Source organism: Accipiter gentilis, chromosome 27, assembly GCF_929443795.1.
Source record: "Accipiter gentilis chromosome 27, bAccGen1.1, whole genome shotgun sequence".
Classification (NCBI taxonomy): Eukaryota; Metazoa; Chordata; class Aves; order Accipitriformes; family Accipitridae; genus Astur; species Astur gentilis.
The window spans coordinates 16,960,973-16,985,083 of NC_064906.1; the positions used below are offsets into that span (position 1 = coordinate 16,960,973).

At 39.3% G+C, this 24,111-nt stretch overlaps 1 protein-coding gene across 1 annotated transcript in view; it reads left to right on the plus strand.

Moving 5' to 3' along the window:
• The window catches only part of MOCOS (molybdenum cofactor sulfurase), a 224,477-nt gene that overhangs the window by 88,710 nt on the left and 111,656 nt on the right, over nt 1–24,111 (plus strand). The gene's annotated exons all lie outside the window — the stretch shown is intronic.

Here is a 24,111-nt window from a genome sequence, read left to right on the forward strand (position 1 = left end):
TCTGCCTCTCTCCCTCATGCCAGCAACAGCTTACCTAAATGCAGTAAAGGGTTTTCCTTCCTGTCTCACATCCAGTACATCTGCACAAAGGAAATGCTTGATATAAGCGTTTAATATTAAATTATAGTCCTTGGGAGAGGCTAGAGATGAAAAGGGGAAATGATAAAAGAAGCCATTCATGCCTTGCATTTATTTATGGATGTGCGGTCAGCAGCACAATGTCCTGCATCTCCCATGATGTAAAAGTCTGACCTGTCACTGTACATGTAGTAACGCATAATGATGCTTCGTGTGTGCACCTCTTCTAGGTGTGTGCTCTGAGTGCTGCTGTGGGGTTTTGGTTCTGGGCTGGTAAATGCAGAGGCTGGCCACATTGGCTTGTCTCTTTTGCCATACAAGGCCATGCCTTATTTCTGAAACAGAAATTGGTATGGTGAATGTCCAGTTAATATCTTAATTTAGAAATAAAAACAACAGGGAAACATTGGCATTCTGACCTCTGTTTCTGGTTTTTCAAACCAAAAAGGCTTTGAATTGCAGCACTCACTGAAAGTCAGGATGAAGGGGCCTAAAAACCTTGGGACCCTAGGGTGCTCCTGCATCACCTACAAGCCGAGGAGAAAACCTGCTTTAATTTGACCTGGGCAGGCTCTAATTTCTGAGTGGCTTTTCTAGAGGTAATTGACACACGACTCCTGAGATTGCATAGTGGATAAAAATATCTGAAATGCATTTTAGATCTCAATTCTGCTTTTATACTTTTTTTTAATTAAGCAGGGAAAGGTAAGTGGGAACCTTGAGGGGAGCTCTATCTCTGGTATCTTTTTCAGTTTTCAGAGGTGGACTAATTATAAGCCTTTCAGGTATATGAGGCTCCCACTGCTTTCAAGGGCTTTTTTTACTGGATCAGAAGAAGGACCTGCTTTAACCTTTTTCTACTACAGAGTTATAAACAAAGGAATTTGTCCAATTTGATTTCTCTCTCAGGCTGTCCACAGATTGTCTAATCTGGGTATGAGGGAACCTAACTAAAATAATCAAATCTGACAGCTGGATACCCAGGCATGTGATACTAGTTCCTGTTAGACACCAAAGTGTCATGCAGACAGTCTGAGTCATTGTACATAGGTAAATATTTACATTTGTCCTCATCTAATCCTTTGGTTATTGTTTGAAAACCTAATATTTAAAAGTTCATGTTTAGAGCATTATTGATGCTGCCTGTAATCCCTAGTGAACTGTGGAGACTTAAAGTTCTACCTGGAGAGGCTTGAAGTTTTCAACGATAGGTCAGGAACAAGGATAACCACTTTCTTGAAAAATAAAAACAACAGCATTGACATTCTCAATCAATGTCCTCCAAGCTATATCATCCAAATTTGTGTTTTTTGTTTTTAAATCTTTCACATCTTATGGGTTTTGCTTTGTTATCTTTTTAAAGTGTTTTCCTGATAATAAAATAGAGAGAGCAAGCAGTTAGGAACAGAACTACTACACTTCAAATGAACTGCCAGGCCACCGTGGCCAAAACTAATATGATTACCTTATGTGTGGGCCACGTTTTCATTTCTTTGCTAGTGACTGAAACACCTGGGTCATTATTTCTCCTATAAACAGCAACTTTAGCCAGGTGTTATCCCTGCTGAATTGCAGTAAGGAGCCTCCCTCATTGGAGGTATCCAAACCCACCTGGAGAAAGCCCTGAGCAAGCTGCTCCACCTGGATATGCTTTGGGCAGGAGGTTGGACTTGAGATCCCCAGGAGTCCTTGCCAGCCTCCCTGCTTGTGCGAGTGATTCCGCGCTCTGCCGAGCTCCATCTGCGTTCTCTCTTTGGGCATGTCTCTGTGATTTCCAAAGGTTGGTTTCTTAAAATTGTTTTTTTTAAAAAAAGCTTATTTATAGTGCTGGATTAACATTGGGATTGAATACACTGAAACATGTCATTTCATGTGGTAATTCATAAGGAAACTTGAACTCTGACAAATACCACTGGAAAAGTGGATTAGAGTATGTGTATCTGAATACTGTTAGCAGAAGGTATTCCCTATCCATGCATAATCAAAGTGCAGTGTAGTAAGGAAATGGCTTTTTCTAAGTCAAGGTGAAACTTGAGTGGAGATGTGTAATGGGAGGGTGTTTATTCATCTTTTCTTCCCAGGACTGTCAAAACGGATACCTTTTGTCTTAATAGATACAGCTTTTGCCAGTGTTTGTTGTACTTTATTTTGTTGTTCTTGCTATATAAATTATTCTATCACAGTCTCTTTTTACATTCCTTTAATACCCTTAAATCACTTTCACGTTTTCCCATTTCACGGCAGTAGCCAGTCTTCCTATCTCAACTTTTAAAATCATGTTTATTGTATTTTCATCCTTGCATCAAACAGCTTGACAAATTATTATTATCATTCACAAATCTAGCCTCATTTCCCATGTTTTTTTCTGCACAGCATGAGATAATAAAATAATATGATTATGTATAGCAAGAATTCAGCGATAAAATATTCATCATCTGCCCTATTTTTCTTTTGTATCTGGGAGTGCTATTCAGAATCCGATCATCCTGGAATTTATGACTAAGAGAAGGGAAGTTGTTGCGTTATCTGTAAATTGGATATCTGCATCTTAGTCTACCAGTGTGAAATATCTAGTGCATTTGCTGTTGTGTGTTTTTCATTTCCAAATGCATTTTCAAAAGCTTTGGAAATCCAGATGGCATGACTTTGTCCCTGATGAGTTTTAGTGGCTGTCCCTGATGAGTTTCAGTGGCTCTTGCCTCTGCTGCTCGAATGGTTTGACAGTCCCAAAGCAACTCCCACACTTTTGTAATCTATGATGCATTGTACTTAACCAAAGCGGGTTTCTTTATTCTTGATTCTGTAGCTTCTTATTTTTGAGGTGATTCCGTGGCTGGTGTGTATGACCTGCAGATAAAAGGTTAGATGTCTTAAGTTCTGCAGGAAATGTCCTTAAGTAGGGCCCACCCATGTATGTACTATAGCGGAGAACTATGCTACAGAGATCACTGGGACAATTCTGTGCACGTCTATGCAGGTATGAGTATAGTGACATGGTTTGGATCCTCAATTGCATGCTGAGGGGAAGGGAAGGAATGAGTTGAAAATGGAGGCAGAAAGATAGGGATGAGAGCTATCGCTAGGATCCCAAGAGCTGGAGCTGGAGACAAAATCCTGAGGCTGGGTGGTGGATATGGAACAGCTCGAGAATCACTTGGCAAAAAGCTGGTTTTCTCCTTGAAGTTGTCTCTTTAGCATTACTGCATGTTTCTGTCAGTATAGAAGGAAAGAATATAGAGTCGGGTGCTGGTTTATTCCATAGAAACTCTTCATAGTGCTGAGAAATCACATAAGGACTGGACTATGTTCAGAAGAGCACAATACATAAACACATGCTTACCTTGTAGCCTCGCGTACACCCATTGACTCCACACTCAAGGGCTCTGTCCATCTACCCATGATTGCTTTAATGTGGTAAGTGGGCTTAATTAAGTATCACCCTGTTGACTAGTACGTTTTGTTCAAGCATTTTGTTGTGCTGCTTCCACATTTTTGTGATGTTTCGAGATCTCCAAACAGTAACACTTATTGGGGAATTTCCAAATCTATAACATTCCTGAACAAATGTCCTTTCAAACAGCGGTGATGACTTTCAGGTGAGATACTTGGGAAGCAACAGGGGTCTTCACTTAGTTTCTAATGGGCGTTTGCACCATGAGACTGCCTTCTGCACCTGACAGACCTATTGCACCCACTCACAGGGACTCGTAAGCCTGAACAGGCAACAAGAGGGTGAGCAAGTGTCTTCCTTCCCCTCATCCCCCATTGCCACCCCATCCTGCAGAGATAAGAGCTAGAGGCTATTGAGCACAACTGTGTAGGACTCTCACACAGCTGCTCTCCCTGTCTGAAAGGCAGGCAAAGTCCTTCCATTTAGCTGACAGAACTTAATTCTGGCAACTTTTACAACTGTTTTTTGAAAGAAGGGCTGTGGAAAAATAAAAGAAAGGGCAGGTTTTTGCTTTCTGAGTAAACTATAAGAAGTTTCAAGTAACCTGTTGCTCTTTCCCTTCTCTGCTGAAGTGTAAGTATCTGCTGGAAAAATTCATGCAGTCTGTCTTATTACCTCTCAGGACATCCAAAGTGGTCGTTGACGTTCACTGTGTTTTTCTGCCAGCCATCACTGCAGCCAGCCATCTTCTTCAGTATTTGATGCAAAGGAAACTTTTGCTTAATTTATTTTCTAACTCCCACCATTAAGGATGCATTCATATGTAATTCTGCACTCTAATCCTCCAGGTGGTTATTTTTTTCAACAGTGAAGTTGTTTCATTGCCAAAAAACTCAGCATAGTCAGAATAAACTGAAAATTATAAATCAGTGAGCCAAACAGAATCCTGTGGGGATCACTTTTGATCTTGATTCACCATGGGATTCACCTTAAATTGCTGAATCTGGGATAAACTGAAAGCGGTGCCTCTGATAAATGCTTGTAGAGCACAACCAAACTCAAAAACATGTTTGTGAACTTGGATTAGTAGGCAGTCACCCAAAGAGAAGCAACAACGTAGGTAAAACTTTGGAGAGGCAATACAGTTGGCGGTGATGGCTTTGTGTAGTCAGCCCCACCTCTAGTCACTTGTATGACTTTTGGATGTCCTCACTTATATTCTCAACCTCTTGCCTTGAAAGCCCCAATCAGTTTTGAAGACAGCCTTATTCTTGAACTTTTGTTTGAGCAGCTGGTGTTGCATTTCTTTTTAGCTACACAGCTGGAGAAGATTGGTGATTAGGGTCTTCCAGGCTATACAAAACCCTAGTTCAGTGCTTCCTGCAGAGACACCTCCCCGAGTACAAAGTCAGCTGTAACTACCAGGCTCTGCCAGCAGAGATTTTGGAGAAAAAAAATGAATCACCTGCCACTCTACTCCTGAAGTGCCTGTTCCCATGTTCTACAGAGTCCAGAGCCACAGAAGAAGGTGCTCTACTGAGTAAGCTCTTCCCTGTGTGCCAGGGAGAAATAAGATTGGAGTTGTCTTTTCATCCTCAGTGTTGCCTATTGCACACTTGGGAAATCCCAGTCTGAAGTGGGTCACATATAGGGCTTAGAGCTGTAAATGCTAGGAATGAGCCAAAAAGACAGGCATCATATTAGTTAATGTCTAAATGTTTGGGTCTATTGCAGCATGCGGTTACAATGTACAGATTCCCAAACTACTTTTAATCAGATCATTTGAGGTCCTCAGTGCAATGTAGCCACAGTGCCACAGACATCCATGCCAGGCAACTTACACTGCCTCTGAGGAAGATACTACATTTAGGCACAGTGGAGGGTCTTTGTGCTAGGCTGGAACCTACAGTGTGGAAATAAACACAGGGGAAAGTGGGTTTTTTTCAGGCGGGGGAGGTAGCCAATCTTGCATGCTTTTTAACAATGTTCAGCAAAATGAAATTTATAAAAAATGTAAATAATTTTAAACTGTACTGTGGATTGTCTCACTTGAAAGTAGGCTGAACTAAACTAAGCATGTTTCTTCTTTCGTTGGCAAAGTCTCATTGAAAACCAGTTGTAGTCATGTGCCTAATGTAGTCACATGCCTAGTGCACAGAGGCTTGTGTAAATCACATCAAACGTCAGTCTGTGTTGTTAAGCACCTCCGTCCCAGTATATGACTGGCACCAAATTATTGACTTATGAAATAAACCTTATAACTTGCTAGGGAGCTACAATGCATTCATTTTTAAATAAGAGAGAGAAATTTGGAGCTCATTATAAACTGCATTTTTCTTAAAATGTAAAGTGTTTTGAGATGATAGCAAGAAAGAAAGGAATTCTGTAATATACCAGGACTTGATTTTGCCTTTCATTAAATACAGTAAAAATTCTGCCTGAACCATGATGTGTCTTTGCAGTCGTTGTGGCTAGCCAGTTGTCCTGACATAGTTTTGCCCTAGGGAGTTCTTATACTCAAATTTAGAATCAAACCTTTTCCCTAAGTCGTCTTTGAGAGTCTTTGTGAATTTCTAGCACCAGCTATTGGGATTTTACAGCGTTTGTTTTCTGCTGATAAATTTATTGTACACTTTTTATTGTGCTTGGTAGATTTTACATTTGTGACTAACCTGTTTGATATATGAGGAAAAACAATGGTAAGTTGTTTGGCATAAAAATCACACTTTTTTTTTTCTTCACCATTCGTATTGTGTACTTAGAGTATCTTGATATTAGCGTGTAAAAGGGTGAGACTGGCTTTTTGACCCGGACAATATTTACAACATATAAGTCCTGTTCAGATAATGTTAAGGGATTGATTTACTTCGAAGTGCAGGAATTAAAGCTTTTGCTCTCTCTTTTTACCTCAGGCAGTTCTTAGGAACAGGAATTGCTGTAAATACTCCATGGTATAGTATATAATTAGTATAACGCTCTTTGTTTGACTCCTGAAGTCTTAGAGACAAAAGCATGAGCTAAGGCAGACATACGGAAGAGCTGTAACTAGTATCAGGGGGTCAATTTAGATATTTAACATTATGTTAACCTAGTTTTTATGTGCTCCGCATCCTCCGGCGTGTGTGTGTGTTTTAAATGCTTCCACAGTGATGCTGAAATTGTTCCGAGCTGGCTGCTGAAACTTTAGTGGCTCCTTTGGAATGAGTTTAATCTCAGTTTCCAGAGTGCGATGTGCAGAAAGCTCCCACAGCTGATTTACCCACGGGGTGTGTGTGTGTGTGTGTGTGTGTGTGTGGTGTCCTTCAGGCAGGATGTGGGGGGGGCAGCCTTGGGAAGAGGTTTGCTTCATCAACTGTTAGCAGCGGGCAGGGAAATTCTAGAAATATGGCTCAACGTCTCTGTCTCTTCACGTGTCTCCGATCTGCAAATGGGTGGTGACGGATTATCAGAAGCTGTCGTGAGTTTTGGGTCAGAGCCGTTCCCGTCGACGTGTACCAGTGCTTCTGACGTGTCTTCTGCGCGGACGCTGCTGCAGTGGGCTCCAAAGCAACTGTGGGTTTTGCACAGAACTGGGGTATTTGTGCTGGGTAAATCGAGGACTGGTTTGGATGCATAGAGGAGAAGGTGTGGGGGGAGGAGAGCGGGCATCACCCACCCAGGCCTCTCCGCGGGAACGGTGACAGGGAACAACTTTTAGACTTAGGAAAGTGTATTGAGTTGGATTTTAAAACAGAGTCATGCAGAGCAATGAAGGCAGTGGGGAGGGGATTATTGTTGTCTATTCTCCAATTCGGAAAAGGACTGAAGCATATGTATTTAAGTCAATCTGTAGTTCAGAAACTTCTCTGAGCATTAACAGGGACTTCAGCCTGTACTTTAAGTAGAATAGGTTTATGCTAATTGCAGTGCTGTATTTCTGTGTGAATCCTTTTTGAAGCAAAACTCTTAGGAAATACTTATTTTTTTCCCTTTATAGCAGATCATGTCCCCCTACTGCTTGTGTGGGTTTGGGTTATTCTTTTCGGTGGGTAGGGAGCAGAGGGAGGCATGGTGGAGTGCCTGGCAATTAAAATTACTGGTTGAATGCAATCCAAATCTAGTTCTTCCAAAATGGGATGGGGCTAGGTCATTTCTTTTAACATTTTATCCTTAATGCAAATAATCATTATATAATGAAAAAGTGTACTCCTCTAATAGAAACTGATACTTAGGTTATGGCAGGAAATGCCTGACCACAAGTGACGAAGCATCTCCTCTACTACAACACACTAATGCACTATAGTGTCATGAGTTGATATTAACCATTCTTGCTCACTGTTATTTGCCCTTTTCAGAAAGAAGGTGCTAAAAATCAGTGGTTTTCAGCCTGCTGTGCATGGATCCCTTGAGATCCATGAGCTCACCATAAAGGCTCCACAAAAGGAGACTGAGACACCTTCATATATCATGTGGCAACCATATATGTGATGTTTCAAAAGAGAACTTCACCTTCACTGGATTTTTTTCTAGTCCAGTGACTTCCACCCAGAATCATGCTTCTAAAATCTTTTTTGAAAGGTATTCTTCATCAGACTTATTCTTGTCAGTATCATCAGAGACGGGTCTTACTGTTTAAGAGGAGGATATATTTTTTTTTCAGACTAAATAAAGTCAGAATACAAGAGAGCAAGCTGAAATGCCCACAGAGGTTTGTCTGTTAATAGCAGAAGACTCACAAAACCATCTTAAATTTAATGACTCAGATTATGTGACTTCTTATGTGATACCCATATTACTTTCATTTTATTTATAGCTAAGCTACAAAAAGCTACTTTTTTAAAAAAGTTTAGTGGTCACTGGCTTTCTAGTGGGGAAAAAGAGATACATAGTAACAGAGTAGTTTAAATGTTTAGATGATACCACTCAGTTTAGTATTTGAAGATTACAAGTACAAGCACGAGTTTTTTGGTTTGTTTGTGGGGTTTTTTTCATCTTCTTACTAGTCAAATATATGCAAGAGTGCATCTGGCAGTTGTGCTCTTGGGAACTTGTGAAAGAAACATCTACAGGCTTCTCAGACAGATTTAATTCAGAAGAAAAAGGAAAATATTGATGCTCTTGAGGAAAAAAAGGTTTTACAGTCTTTCTTGACTTTCACATATAAGCAACAGTTTCCAAAACAGGAAATACTCAGATTTGATTAAACACTTGGCTGTCACATTTCAGTCTGTTCATGTTCAATTAAAAAATTCAGAGGAATTGTCTAACATTATTATAATCTACTTTTTCCATATCTAGGCATTTATATTATCAAATAACACCTGCTACGGCTTAATAACTGTGTCAAATTATTGTTAATAGCTTTATTTTCAGTGAATTTTATGATAAAAAGTTCTAGAGTTACAGCAGGGAAAATACTGATGCTGAAAGGATTGTATGTCCTATTTCATACTTTATGGCAGACGTTTTGCAGTTATGTTTTCAGGTAGTACTCTGAAGTGGCCTTTTTTTTTTTTTCTTTGATTGCTGCTGATGCCAACAGTTTGTACGTTCAGCCTATAGACTGCATGGATTTTCTTTATAACATCCACTGCTAAAAAATGGTTAGTATGAATCCAACTCTTCTTATCACTCAGTTTGATAAGATATATTCTTATAAGAATATATATAAGAATATATGATAAGAATATATCTTATCAAACTGTATATCAGTTTGGCCTAAATTAGAAGTGTCTTGGTTGATCTTAGCTACACTAATATATGACCAGTTCAAGTGAGAAAAATGGCACGCTGCTTCTGTCAGTGACAGATTTAGCATGGTCCATCCTCTTGGGCAAAACCATAAATTAATGTGAAGTAACTGTAACCCAGTTAACCCTTCTGACAAAAGCAAAGTGGTTGGTTGGTTTTTTTTAAGTTTTTCTGCTGTCAGTATACAAATGAAGGCAGCTGCTTTGAACTCCTCATCAGTATTAAAGGATGTTGTTCATGTCAGATTATGTTTAGTTCTTATTCGTTGTGTATATACGTTTTTCCTGTATTTTGTCATGATGGGTTAGTTTAGAAGGCCTGTATCCAGTTAAAGAGCTAGAGTCATTGTTAGCCTTATATTTTCTGACTTTGTCTTGAGAAAGACAAAATAAACCTTCCATGAGCTTTTATCAAATTAAACAAAGCATGTGTATGCATATAAGAAATATAATCCTTCACTGTGGAATACCAATATGTGGACACCAAGTTGTGTCTAATCATCTGTTACTGATAATAATTTGTAACATTTTTCTAGTTTCATCTTAACTACTCGGTTCTAGTATAGTTCAAATCGCATCTCTGTGTGACAGATATCTTTCCAAATAAGGCTTTGCATGTCAGATATTTACGCATGAGACTGTTCTTTCTTTTAAAGAAATAGATTTCATGCTGATTTCGCTGCCAGCATAATTTAGAAAGCACCAGTAATGCAGTGAGACATTAGCATTTTGGGTCCTATGGTCTGAATATTAGAGCTTGGTTTGCATAAGAAAATAGGGATGCTGTATGTTGTTTTGTTGAGTATCATAAACTTAGCTGTGACTCTGTCTCTTTTGGATATTGCACATCTGAGTAGGAAACAGTCCCCTCATATTTAGCTGTTCACTGTTGAAAGAACAACCTTTTAGAAGCACAGGAGCAGGCAATTCCACCGTGTCGTAAGTCAAGCAAGCAGAGCAGAAGGCCTGCTTGGCTGAACAGGGAACTCCTTGTGGAGCTGAAAAGGAAAAAGAAATTGTACGCTCTCTGGAAGCGAGGTCAGGCTTTGCAGGAAGATTACAGAGCTGTGGTTCGTATATGCAGGGAGAAGACATGAAAGGCCAAAGCTCAGTTAGAGTTGAAACTGGCTAGAGTTGTTTCAGGTAACAAGAAGGGCTTTTTTAGGTATGTTAATAGCAAGAGGAGGTCTAAAGAAAACATTGGACCAATACTTGTTGAAGATGGTCATCTGACTAATAGGGATGACGAAAAGGCTGAGGCATTCAATGTGGTTTTTGCCTGTCTTTAGTAATACTGATAGACCTCGGGCTGCCCAGTCCCCTGAGTTGGAGGATCACAAGGATGGGAACAGTGATTTTTCCATTTGTGGACGCTGAAATTGTAAGGGACCAGCTGTATCAGCTGAATGTTCATTAGTCCATGGGGCCTGATGGGATTCCTCCCAGAGGACTGAAGGAGCTAGTGGATGTTATGGCAGGACCCCTCTCGATCATCTACCAAAAGTCTTGGGAGTCTGGGGAGGCCCCTGCTGACTGGAAGCTGCCCAGTGTTCTTCCAATCTACAAAAAGCACATGAGGGAAGATCCAGGGACAGACCTGTGAGTCTAACCTCAGTTCTTGGAAAAATGATGGAGAAGATTATACTGGGTACCTTTGAAGGCATTTAAAGAATAATACAACGTCAGGCACAGTCAACATGGGTTCACAAAGAGAAAGTCCTGTTTAATTTGATAGCCTTCTATGATAAGGTCACTCACTTAGGGGGTGAAGGAAAGGCGGTGGATGTATTTTTTCTGGATTTTAGTAAGGCTTTTGATACTGTCCCTCACAACATCCTTCTGCACATATCATCCAGCTGTGGGATGAGCACCTTCACAGTGCGCTAGGTGAGGAACTGGCTGAAGGACAGGTCTCAAAAAGTTGTAGTGAATGGGGCTACATCTAGCTAGCAACTGGTCACCAGCGATGTTCCTCAGGGTTCAACTCTAGGGCCAGTTCTGTTCAATGTATTTATGGATGATCTGGATTCAGGACTTGAATGCACCATTAACAAGTTTGCTAATGATACCAAACTGGGAGGTGCTGTTGACTTTCTGGAGGGACACGATGCCTTACAGAGGGATCTAGATAGATTGCAGCATTGGACAACGATTAATGGGTTGAGGTTCAACAAGTTAAAATGCTGGATCCTGCACCTAGGACGGAGTAACGCTGGGCGCAAGTATAAATTGGGAGAGGAGTGGCTGGAGAGCAGCCCTGCAGAAAAGGATCTGGGGGTGCTGGTCGACAGCAGGCTCGACAGGAGTCAGCAGTGTGCCTTGGCAGCCAGGAGGGCAAACTGCATCAACCCCAGCACAACGAGCCCATCAAAAGAGGTGATTATCCCGCTGTATTCGGCGTTGGCACAGCCTTACCTTGAGTACTGTATGCAATTCTGGGCCTCGCAATTTAAGAAGGGTAGGAAGGTCCTTGAAGGCGTCCAGAGGAGGGCAACGAAGCTGATGAAAGAGCTGGAAGGAATGTCCCGGGAGGAGCAGCTGAAGACTTTGGGCTTGTCTAGTTTGGAGAAAAGGAGGCTGAGGGGCAACTTCATTGCTCTCTACAGCTTCTTGAGGAGGGGATGTGCAGAGGGAGGTGCTGAGCTCTTCTCCCTGGGATCCAGGGACAGGACACATGGGAATGGTTCAAAGCTGTGCCAGGGGAGGTTTGGAATGGACATTAGGAAGCATTTCTTTGCCAAGAGGGTTGTCAGACACTGGAACAGGCTTCCTAGAAAGGTGGTCAAGGCCCTAAGCCTGTTGGTGTTTAAGAGGCATTTGGACAATGCCCTTAATAACATGCTTTAACTTTTGGTCAGCCCTGAAGTGGTCAGCCAGCAGGACTCGATGATCGTTGTAGGTCCCTTCCAACTGAAATATTCTGTCTTCTCTTCTTTTTCTGGATTTGTGTTAGTATAGCTCGATCAGGTGGACATCCTAAAAATCACCTTGCTTTCCATGAAGTAGAAATGCTCCTCTGAATTACCTGGATGTTTCTGGAAGTAGATATCATCTACAAAATCTGTCTTTTGGAAATTTGCTTTTTTATCCAAGATCAGATATTTGCTCACAGTTACTTTAATATATGTTCATCTTAAACTGTGCTTCCTATATGGAAAATCATATTCTGCGGAGTCACATTGAAGAGTAGCATAGGAATCTTGCTTGGCCGAGATTCTTACACTTAATCTAATTAATTAGATATCAGATTTTTTGGATGCAGTTTTTAGTTTCTGCATTATGTCCTGAAAACACATGGACACCTTTTTGAAGGTATTGAATATTCCACAAATAGCGTCATGTTTCACTTCCTTTTTAAAAGTTACTTTCTGAAGTTGCCAGAATCTCTATTGACATCTTGCTCTTTCTGAAAAGTATTATTAAAGTAATTTGTTGCAATCTTGACCGCTGTTTCCCTCAAATGCAAATATTGCATGGGAAAGCATCACTTTAGGTGACTTAATAATGTAAAAGGCAGACATCTTTCAGTCAAAATGGAATATTTTGTTGAAACTTCATAATTCTCCTTTGATTTACCTGTAACTTGTGTTTTGTGTAAGTTTTAATATTTAGTCATATTTTCATGGTTAGCATAACAATGTTCAATGTTTACTACTAATTTCATACTGAAGCCGCAGTAGTGTTTACAAGGTCAAAGTATTTTTTTTCATTTTCCTGTCACCATAACTTTCAAGATTTCAAATATATTTTTTTTCTACTTACTTTAGTATGGCCAGTTGCTAGCATAGCACACGTAGCCCCAGAGAGGTTGTAGTCTGTTGTGCTGAAAGCCTAGGGAGAGCATTTGCAGGCTTTCAAAAACGTGATGCAGTAAATAAGAATAGCGTAAGCTCTTTGGGAGGACAGCAAAAGAACTGCTGTGTAGTGGCCTCTTGGCCCAAGTCATCTCCTGTTGGTCTCAACAGGAGACCTTTGATTACATTCTATATGCCAAATTTAATCCCTTCTAATAATTTAAATTGATTTTCAAAATACACAAATTATCATTGATTCTCCATCTAGACATTTCTGGGATTTTCCTAGGCAGACTGCTACAGAATGGGGGATGAACAGGAAAACCACCTCTCTAATTGTTCATAAGAATTACACTCTTGACAGTTAATGAATGTGATGATTAAATTAGATCAACAAAAAGAAGCAGGACCGAGCACTTTAGCTGACATTTTCTAAAGAATTTGGAATTTTATATCTGTGAATATATATCAGCACGCACGTAAGCAAGAAACTGTAGTTGATTTACGAGTAGACAGAAAATTATGGAAAAATTCCTCCCTGCAAGTTTTGACTGCATGTAAGTATACATTCTAGATGTAACAATTTCATGCAGCAGTAGCTCTCCCTGTTCTCTGTTACCAAGTGGTGGCTTTACAATGAGTTTTACACACGGAGATGCAAGGTGCAATTTGAAATTTTACTGAAGACTAAATGTTGTGGTGTGGCTAACCAGAACTTGATAAAGGACTTGGCATGCAAAATGTTTTAAATAATAGCATATAATGAAGCCAACTCTATCTCAGTAACATGACTGCATTTCCAAGAAGGTTGAGCACCTTTATCATGTTCTTGTTTGTATTCTTTAAACTGTGTTGTTGCTTATGTAAGCTCTCAACAGAGCACAGGTAAACATTATTAATGGAATTGATGTAAAACTTTGATTCCAGACAAGAAGACATCTGAATGTGTTCAGTTTCTATACCAAATGTGAATCAAACTGTGCTATGCTTCTCTCATTAAAGGAGAATCGTCTCCTAAGTTGATAATGTGCCGGTTTGTAGCAGACATCCTAAATATTTTCTGTAAATCTTTCTATTATGGAACAAAGTATACGAAGATAAATGTCCACAGTATGAACACACCTGCAGTCTTCATTTATATGAAACATGTATAAGAATGTAGTATATTCATTTTGTGTTCCCTAAAAATTTCTCTAATGCCTGCATTGTCACCAAATCCTTAATGCATAGTATGCATACCTTAGTGGACGTGCTACCTTTTAAGATCAACTATATGAAATTTTCAGAAACTCGGATTATTTGATGAATCAAACTTACAGTATAACTATGGTTACAGTATAGCAAATATCAGTTTTATTTCAGTTCTCCATGTGCAAGAAAAGGTAAATTAACACATACTTCTCCCATGCAGGGCGCACTGAATAAGTTCTCATTTAATCTCCCTTCCTGTCTGATGAACACAAATGCTTGGCAATCAGAACTGTGAGTCAAAGATAAAGGAAGATTTCTTATACTAGCCTGGTTTATTTAAATTATGAGCTAAAGGGGGGAATGTGAATCTTGAAGAGATCATTTTGTAGTTAATGAAGCAGTTATAAGAGCCAATGAGATCTACCTTCAGCTATTTAAATGGCTGCAGGAATGTTAAAAATTTATATGATCATAAGAATTCTCAGCAGAACATCTTATTTAAGTAAACTTTTCTTATCTCTGCTGCTTTCCCAAGTTAAAGATTAATAATCCATTAATTTAACATTTCTGAAACTTTTTTCCTCAGGTACACAAAGAATTTAACAAGGAAAGCCCAACCGTCATTAAATACCATGTGGGGTTCGTTCAGATACTTTTAAATCTCTAGTGGTATATTGAAAAGGCGTGAAAATACTTTGACAAGTCTGTCAAATCTGCTCTTGTGTGGGTGTCCTGAAGGGGGTGGAGGAAGAGTAGTATTCGCTCACTATATTTATGTCCACAAATTGCACTGTCAACACATTTTCAAGGTGCAAATGACATGTATGAAAAGGAAAACTGTATACAGACAAACAAGAAGAGTGTGCCACTAGTGGTTTTTTTCATGGAATTACTGACCACACAATATCTAAGCCATAGGGATGGACGCGGCATATTGCATGACAAATATTTTTTTTTTCCTCCAACTTAAACCGAGAACTCTTTCTTCCTCTGAGCCTCCTGGAGATCGAAGCCGGTAGCCAATATCCAGAGTAACAGAGGTGTGGGATCCCGTGTCTCGTGACAGGTTAATTTTTTGATTCTGCATGGTCCTCTGTGTAAGCCCTATCTTACATCCTTTGCCTTTGAATTCTGGCTGGCCACACAGCGTCTCAGGCAGTCACCTAGCAAACAGACTGACCAGTGTGCACCATCAGAGGGTGAGCGATAGCTACGATGATACTGTATTCCTAACTATTTCTAATTTCGCCGGCCAATTTGCCCTGCCTTGCTGTCAGCATGCCTGTGGACTTCACTGTACAGAAAGTAAAAACAGAAGCCATGTGTTCTCCTCACCTTTTCTCTGGGCTGTGCCAAAGTGCATATTGATTACAGCTACAGATTAAAGTTTAGAAAACGTTGGAAGAACTTGATGTTACAGAAAAATCAGCATATCAACTCAGTAACTTGTAGTGGCTTGACTGTTTTAGGGCTCCTTGTGATTCAGAAAGTCTTTGAGTGATGCTGCCCTCAGAATAAATAATGTTGATCTTAGCTCTCTGTTATAATGGCTGATTAATCACTTAATTTCAAACTGGTAACCTTCCAGGCATACACTGCTTTTTTGAAGTGTTGATACAAGATTATTTACACTGCTCTTGTGCCCATTCAGTTTCCGCTGAAAACCTAAATACTTGACAAATTCTCTAAACCAAAGTTTTCTTTTAAGGAAGAGGCCAAAACCCAAACGTCGAACCCAGCTGTTTTCATTTCACAAGTGGAAGAGGAGCAGGTTTTAAGCCTGCTTCTGTGGTCCAGGCTGTGCGTGGGGCTGTAACAAGAAGCATTCGGCCAAATTCTTGCCCCTGAGACTCTGAGGACATGGGAGTTGTTGTAGTCACAGTAGTCTGAAATGCAAGTGAGGCAAGGCTCCTAAATTGCAGTAACCTAATTTATTGGACCAACAGCTACAGCTGGGAAATCTGTTTACCTCTGTTTATAAAACTTGCCTTACAAGGTTTAGATACCATTAAATCAGGCAGCATTTGCTGGTGCTCCACTGAAAATAAATAGACATCCAGACACCGCCTTCTGCTTCTTGCCCATTTCTCCTTAAGCCAAAACCAGAATTCTAACAAAGTTTAATTTCTAGGGAATAGCCTTATTGTAGGGATGAAATTTGATTCTTAAATTTAAAACAAAGCACAGTAAAACTTCATTCATACTGGAACATATAGTTATCAATTGCAACAGAGACTTTCTGGCTTCATATACCACAGTGATTTGACATCCCATGGTGATGTAATTACTATATGCATTACAGATCTGCAGGAAAAAGAGAAGGCAATGACAGTACCATTTGTCTAATTTCCATAGGGGAAAATATCTTTGGCATCTTTTTCAGTTTGCAGAAAAAAAGGAAGAAATGACTTTTTTGACAGTCTTTGCATGACATTAAGCTGCACAGGAAAAGTGAGATGATCTCCTTTATTAATGTACCTTTGAATAAACCCTAATCCTAAAAGGAAGAAAAAAATACATTTAGCGGTATCGTTTTAGAACTATGTGGGGTTTTTTTATTTCAATATACCTAGTGTAAGTAAACACTGTTTAGGTTAGTGATTGATTTTTAGACAGCATCTTACACTCAAAGACAAACTTGATTCTGCAACCTCAGGCAACTAAAATTCAGTGAGGCATGGTGTCTACTGTGTTTTCTCTATTTGTTTAATAATGTACATATTTAGACAGCCCCAGTTAGGTTTGGAAGTTCAGATCCCTGCTGGGTCTTCTTGCAGTCTCTGGGCAGATCCGAGAAGACAGTGTTACCATGTACTATTTCCAGCATTGTGTCTTAATATTTTTATTTCAATTACTTCCCTGAATGCAGGGAAAATATAGTCAACAGAGTAATAAAACCTTGAATCCTTTTCATCCTGGCAATTTGATTACCATTTAAAATGAGACTTTCTTTATGACTGAAAAGTTCAAAGTTTGTCTTTTCCCTTTTAGCATTGCCTTATAGCAGCATCCTAAGAGAATAAGACCTTCTTGGCATATATGAGATGTATCAGTAATAATCCTGTTTGCAGAAACCCTGCGTGGTAGAAAATGTTGACATTCAGACTAAATACTAGTGACAGTTTTGCAGGCTTTTTTTATAAATTACATTTTTTATGATCTTCCTTGTAAGATTATCCCAATGAAATGTTGACTCATTATTCTGTTTTCACTCCATTGTTTTTCTGGTTTTGTTTCACAATCCCCTGATTATACTTGACTCTTAAGAAAAGCTTTAGAGAATGCCCTGTATTTGCAGTGTGAATTACGATTGTGCCAGTGTGCATAACAATTACATTATAAATATTTCCGCAGCCATTTGATAAAGACTCAAATTAAGAAAAATAATTACCAGTACAATTACAATTATATATAATTACGCTATATTCAATTTAGTTTATCTCTAACCTCCTCTTGCCATAATGTGTTCGTTGTTGAAGAATGAGATTTTAGCTGACTGCGTTGGAAGTAAACATGGATTTTTTTTCTGTCCTTTACGACATATTTTGCTTAAATGAAGGGTTTTATCAGCATGTTTTCTCACTGGAAAATAATGTGGTTTAGCTGGTTCAACTTCAAAGCAGCCTCCTAGAATAAGACTTTTTTTCTTATGTGGAGTTTATCTTCCGTTAGGTTACAGAGACCGTTTGCTCCCAACAATGCTACTTCCTTAAATATAAATGATTTATACCTGGGCAAGCATAGTTAATTTGTACCTCTACAGTAAGAGAGATGTATGGCCGCTGGATTGACTAAACACAGCAGATGCTTTTCCAGAGAAGGACAAAGTCTTCCAGAACATTGAGGACCCAGTGCCTCCGAGAGGGAGCAGTACAAAGACTTGGCCCTTATTTAGCACAAATATTAGCCGTGGGCTTATCAGCGTGTGTTGAAACACCTCAAGAGGTAGAACAGCTAAGATGTGCCAGCTTTCGTTTGCTTCGAGCAAGTATGTGTACGCATGTACCTGCTGTTCCCAAGAACTGCACCTACACTGTCTTGTTTTGGAAGGATTCATCAGCCCTTTATAAAAAGAAAAAGAGAACAAGCGATCTAGAAAAGAAAGGACTCTCTATATTGCATCTTCCAAGTTAAGAAATGCTCTGTGGTGCTCCACTGCTCCTTATTCTGACTGAAGGTACTCAACTGATATTAACAAGACCGTGTTACCTGGTCACATGCCTCTCAAAAGGTACTCCGTTTAGCTGACGGGAGAGGCTACGTACAGCGTAGTCTGTATGATGGTATTGTTGTTTATAATGGATTTTATTTGGTAGCTTCTTTATGTTGCCTTCAAATAGTCCCTTGATACTTTAAAGCAATCCTTGCATGTTAAGCAGTCATGTTAATTGTGCTTTTCAGAGACTCTGAGGCTAAATATTTTCTCTTTCTCTACTCTCTTTAGGGAATTCTTGTCCTATTCCAGATGAAATCCTGGTTTTAGACGGTCTCTCTGTGCAGCTTTGTGTCTTAGATGTACATAATACTGATTACTTGCTGTTTGTTATTCAGTATGCAATCTGACAGTGTATTTTGACTCCACAAAGGAGTAATAGCCTATGATTAAAGGAAATTCTTAGGATTTGAGAGATCTGGATCATCTTTCAAGTTCCATAAAATTTTTATTTGTTTGAATTTAGGATAAGTATCTCTGCTGTTTAACACAGTTTTTGAAAGTGACTGCAGATTTTATTTCCCCAGCCTGCGTTAAACTCTGAAATCCAACATCGATGATAGTTGGCAGAACAGTAGCTATTCCCAACACCTGAAAACAGAAACCATAATCTCTCAAAATGGGAACCGCAGCTCTTTTCTTTTTAAGTTCCAGTTCACCTTCATAAAGCAGGAGAGCAATATTTATCTTCCGTATGTGGGCACTGTAAAAAGGTCAGTCAGAGCTGCACTAAGATTTGGTTTTAAATAGTAACTGAGGAAAACATGCAAATGGAGATAATAAACTTACAGTTGCATTTTGCATTTAGGTTAATGTACATTGCTTGTATTTCATTATCATCCCTTTATGGGAATGTCCATGGTAGGACACAAGGTATTAATTTATAAGCTGTTAACTGCAGTTAGCAGCATTGAGCTGACCTACAGTGCAGAGTGGTGCAAGGTAGCTGGCTGAGTCGAATCGTTGAATGTGATCCTGAGCAGGTGCTTGTGAGCAATTGTTTGGAAAGTGTCCAATTTACTCTAATCAGGATAAACATTAAGGACGTATATCTCATGGATATATAGGAAAGAAATCCGAAATGACTCAAGTCACGTTCTCCACATCAGAGGATGGTTTGCAGGGATTTAGCTCGGTCGTAAACTGAACCGAGTGCCACATATCTGCCTGAAAGCAGGGAAGGAAGGCAAGATGACTCCCTTAACATTAATGAAAACCTTAATTATGGTTTTTTTCTTTAAATTAGGAATAGTAGCTTCAATGTTTTTGAGGAAAAAGTGCGAGCAAACGCAACATAGCGGGTGGCACCTATTGAGACCAAGGAAAAGCGCGAGATGTAAAGGACAGAGAGCTTGCATATGGGCACCAGTACTCCATAAGGACGTCCTGTGATGGGAGCATGCAGTGTGTGTCCCTGCCAGTCTCCAGAAAACCCCTCGGGCACCAGTTCCCTCTGTGGACACAGGTGCTATAGGCAGAAGTAATGAGCACGGTGCTCTTTCTCAGCCTACCTGCGCAAACCTGGTGACGTCTACCTGCTAGCGTAGGGAGAAGGTGAGGGAGAAAGAGTTGCAAATTCTGATTTAAGTCCTTGATAAATTTGCCCATAGAGCTTGCTGCTGCTAGCAGGGTTGTCATTAGAACAATTCAAAAGCTCTGGGTCTCACCTTTAAATTAGTAGCCAGACTCCCGAGGCCTGGGACCAACTGCTCCTTAAGAGTCAAATTTTACCAGGATCTCTCTGACTGATCAATATCCATCTCTATGGATAATCGATATTATCATCAGTCCATTCCATCATTTGCATTTGTTATTATGGTGACAGAAGGTGGTAAAAAACGCTGATTCTTTTAGCATAGCCTAAAAATTTCCAAGCTTTTTGTGATGACGGATGTGCCAATATGAGATGTGGTACCTCTCGAAAATCTTCCACTTACCTCGCTAATGTATTCTGGTTTTCTCAAAGGAGCCTTTGAAATGGCTTCAGTGAGTTTGAACACCAGAATTTTAATAGGTGGTATGATAGCTAATTGAACAAAAACATTAGTCAAGTTCTATTAAACATGGTATCTGCAGAACTGAATTCCAATAATAAATGTAGCTTTAAAAACCTCAGTAAATGCAAAACTGCATTAGGCAAAATGTTCTTGACAGTGTATTATCAGGTATATCCCTTCTCCAAAAGTATACAATATTAGACACAAAATACCCTAAAAAGGGTTGCTTTTCTAGACACTCTAAAATCTAGAGAATATGCTTGTTATGATAACACAGCTGATCAGTTACTTTAATAGGTTACAACTGAAAAGGAATTGCCGATAGGTGGGGGTTTTTTTGGCAGTTCAGACATGGCAACAAGATGTTAGTAGTATTTATTTATATGTTTATACTAAAGTAATGATGGTTTAGAATTGTTTCTACAAGAATAGCAGGACTTGATGAAAGATTACGTGTATTTTATGTCTCAGTTGAGCTATAAGCGCTTTTAGTATTTGGTTTGTTTTCAGAATAATTTGTGGAGAACTGTGCTTTTTAATCAGAGGCTAGAGTCATGTCCCTGAAGTATATTTGAGTTTAGGAGAATGAAATTACAACACATTAATAAATCGTACATGCCATGTCATATGTGCACAGAATGCTACGGCACAGTGAGAAATTACAGCAATATGAACAAATTCCATTGTGAAGTTTGAACTTTAAATATGAGTCTTCAGCATGTCACAACGTGAAAACAATATCCCAAAATGAACTGATTTCCTATGTACTCGTACAATTTTTCTTAATCTAGACCTTGCATCTAGACTTCCTCTGAGCATTAAAACTTTCATTTTAACCACGGTAACTACACAAATAATGAATATATTCTTGGTTGTTTCCCTCCATGCCTGATATCTTCCTGGTAAAGACATGTAGCAATCAGTTAACTTTGTTTAGTCAAGAGCAGCACATGTAAAAACTATTGCTTTCCTTTCAGAACGGAGGTCACTGAGAGCAGCTCTGTGCTGTGCTGGGACACAGCTCCTCAGGGCAAACTTGCACATTCATTGCAGCAGAAAGCCTAAGGCTGGAGACAGCATTCACAAGAATACAAGTGAATGTGCAACGAGGACCCCCTGAGAGTAGAAAATTCTTTAGGACTACATCCGAGGTGAAAACAAAATTAATTTAGTGGCTACAAAGAGGAAAAAACCCCAACAAACTGGGACAGCTAAGACTTACCTTAAAATACCCTGAGCTGTCTGTCTATGGCATCCAAAGTTATTACTTTCTTTTTTCCTCCAGGATCTTAAGTTTCAATCTTTTCTGTGTATGTACACATTGAAAAGGAAGATATCTCTTCAGAAATTGTATCACAAAGAACAAAGACTGTTTTTTTCCCTCATATAGTTAAGCTGCCCTATTAATGTCAATTTTTAATTTTATCCTTTGGATTTCTCATTAGCTTTACAACATGTCTAGATTATTTAATTATTATATTTCAGCTTGTAGATGACATAAGATTTAAGAGCTTTTGCTGGGCTCTAGCAACTTGTCGCTACATTTTGCCTGAAGCTGCTTTTGTATAAAATAATCTTCCCATAGTTAACATTCAGGATACTCTGCAGAGCATCTTAAGAAGACTTAAATGCTAAATAACTGTCACATAGCAAGTCTTAGTATTATTGCAGTAAATTACATTGCAAGCAGTGTGATAAACAACATCATAATACTTTGACACATTCATCATTAATTATAACTGAAATCTAATCTCAACTGGGTTTTTTTCAGTAATTATATCCAGTAAAGTAAAGGTTAACATATATGGGGAAGGGACAGTAGAGGAAAGAAGTCTTCCAAAAACATAGCTGATATATCAAAATGCTGAATGGCCTGACAAGTCTTATCAGGTTTTTTATGGGGTTTTCTACATATATTGAGATTAAAATATCTGAAATATATTTGGAATTCATTACGTGAATAACTGTTTTGAAGGCAAAACTTTGCAGTGACCTACTGTTTGTGCCATGTGAGACTGCCATATGAAATCCCATCCCGGATTTCTGCTCTCTGACATAGAAGACTAGTATTGAACTAAATTTAAAATCATGGGTTCCTCTGACCACCAAAATACTGGATGGGTGGTATTTTAGGCTTCCTACTACTATGCTTCCTGTATTTCCCTAAAAAGTGTATATGGTATTTGTGAATGGCAATTCCATGTCCCCTTTCTCTCCAAATTCATATTTGTTTTCCACTGGGGAACTTTCTGCTGTCGGAGAACTCCCATTCTGTTATTGCAAACTATTTTCCTTTGTACTGGGAAATCCGAGAGTCTGGCAGCCAAGCTGTGGGTGGCAATGCTGTGTGCTGCTTATGATCGTGCTGTGGTATAACACCGCAGCGCCCTTTTCGCCGAGTCACAGAGCCTATGTCAACTCAATTAATGTGGATTTAGTTTTTGCTTTGTTTCTTATCTTCTGAAGACTCTGTTTTTGCCAAGTATTTCATTACTTGGATAATACTAAGCATACTTTCAAGTGCAATTGTACTTTCTTCTCTATATTATTATCAATTCCCTGCATGCAGAGCTACCTGCTTTCTGCCATATTTAGTTCTCGCCAGTGGTTAGCAAGTCTAAAGAGACAGTACTATATCTGGAGCGACCTCAGCTCTTCTTTTACTTGATATTTCTACTCGTGCCAGACATCTCTACTGCCTTTTATTTTACAAACATTAGTTACCTGGCTGCATGTCCCTGAAATATCTATGTACTGTACCTGAAACATCAAAGAAGTGGAAGAGCAAGTAGTTTCATTTCAGCTGTGGTTAGTCTTTCGTTGCTAAATGAACTATGAGAAACTCTTCTCTGGTGGGTTTTTTTATAGAAAACATACCTGTTTTTCTGTGGTAGGGAGATGCAATTCTGTGAAATTTGCGTGCAACCTTCTTGTCTTATACTTACTGGTATGCTGTTCGTAGTATATACAAAAACTCAATGTATTTCCAGCCAGGAGGATTATAAACTCATTGAGAGCTTGTTGTGGTTTAAAGCCAGCCAGCAACTAAGCACCACGCAGCCACTCGCTCTCTTACCCCCTACTCAGTGGAATGGGGGAGAGAATTGGAAAAACCAAAACCCAAAACCTAAAACTTGTGGGTCGAGATAAAAACAGTTTAATAGGACAGAAGGGAAGAAAATAATGATGATAATAATGATAATAATAGTAATAACATTACAATAATAATAACAAAAGAATTAGAATATACAAACCAACTGATGCACAATACAACTGTTCACTATTTGCCAACCGATATTGCCAACTATTTGCCCAGTTAGTTCCCGAGCAGCGAGCTGCTCCTCTGGAGGTGAGAAGTTCTCTAGATACCTGCCCGTGTTCTCCCATATGCCATGTCACCCGTGATTATCCAGCCTCAGGGCAGATCTCTGGGTGATATTCTTAAATAGTTGTTTAACCTTAAACAAGACCTGGAACACATTCAGGAGACATAGCAAGAGGAACATGCTGGTTTGAACATCCCCAAGGATATTCCAGATTTTCAAGAGCTATTGTAGTTTGCCTGGAGGAGAATGGGAAGGTGAAGGAATGTGTCTTCCCCATAGATTGGCTCTCCGAGGAGAAAAGGTAAAGAGTGTAATTATTAATAGTTTCTGATAGATGGCTCCCGAAGTACGGAGAAGACAGCAGTGCTGAGTACAAATGCCAGATTAGTTTC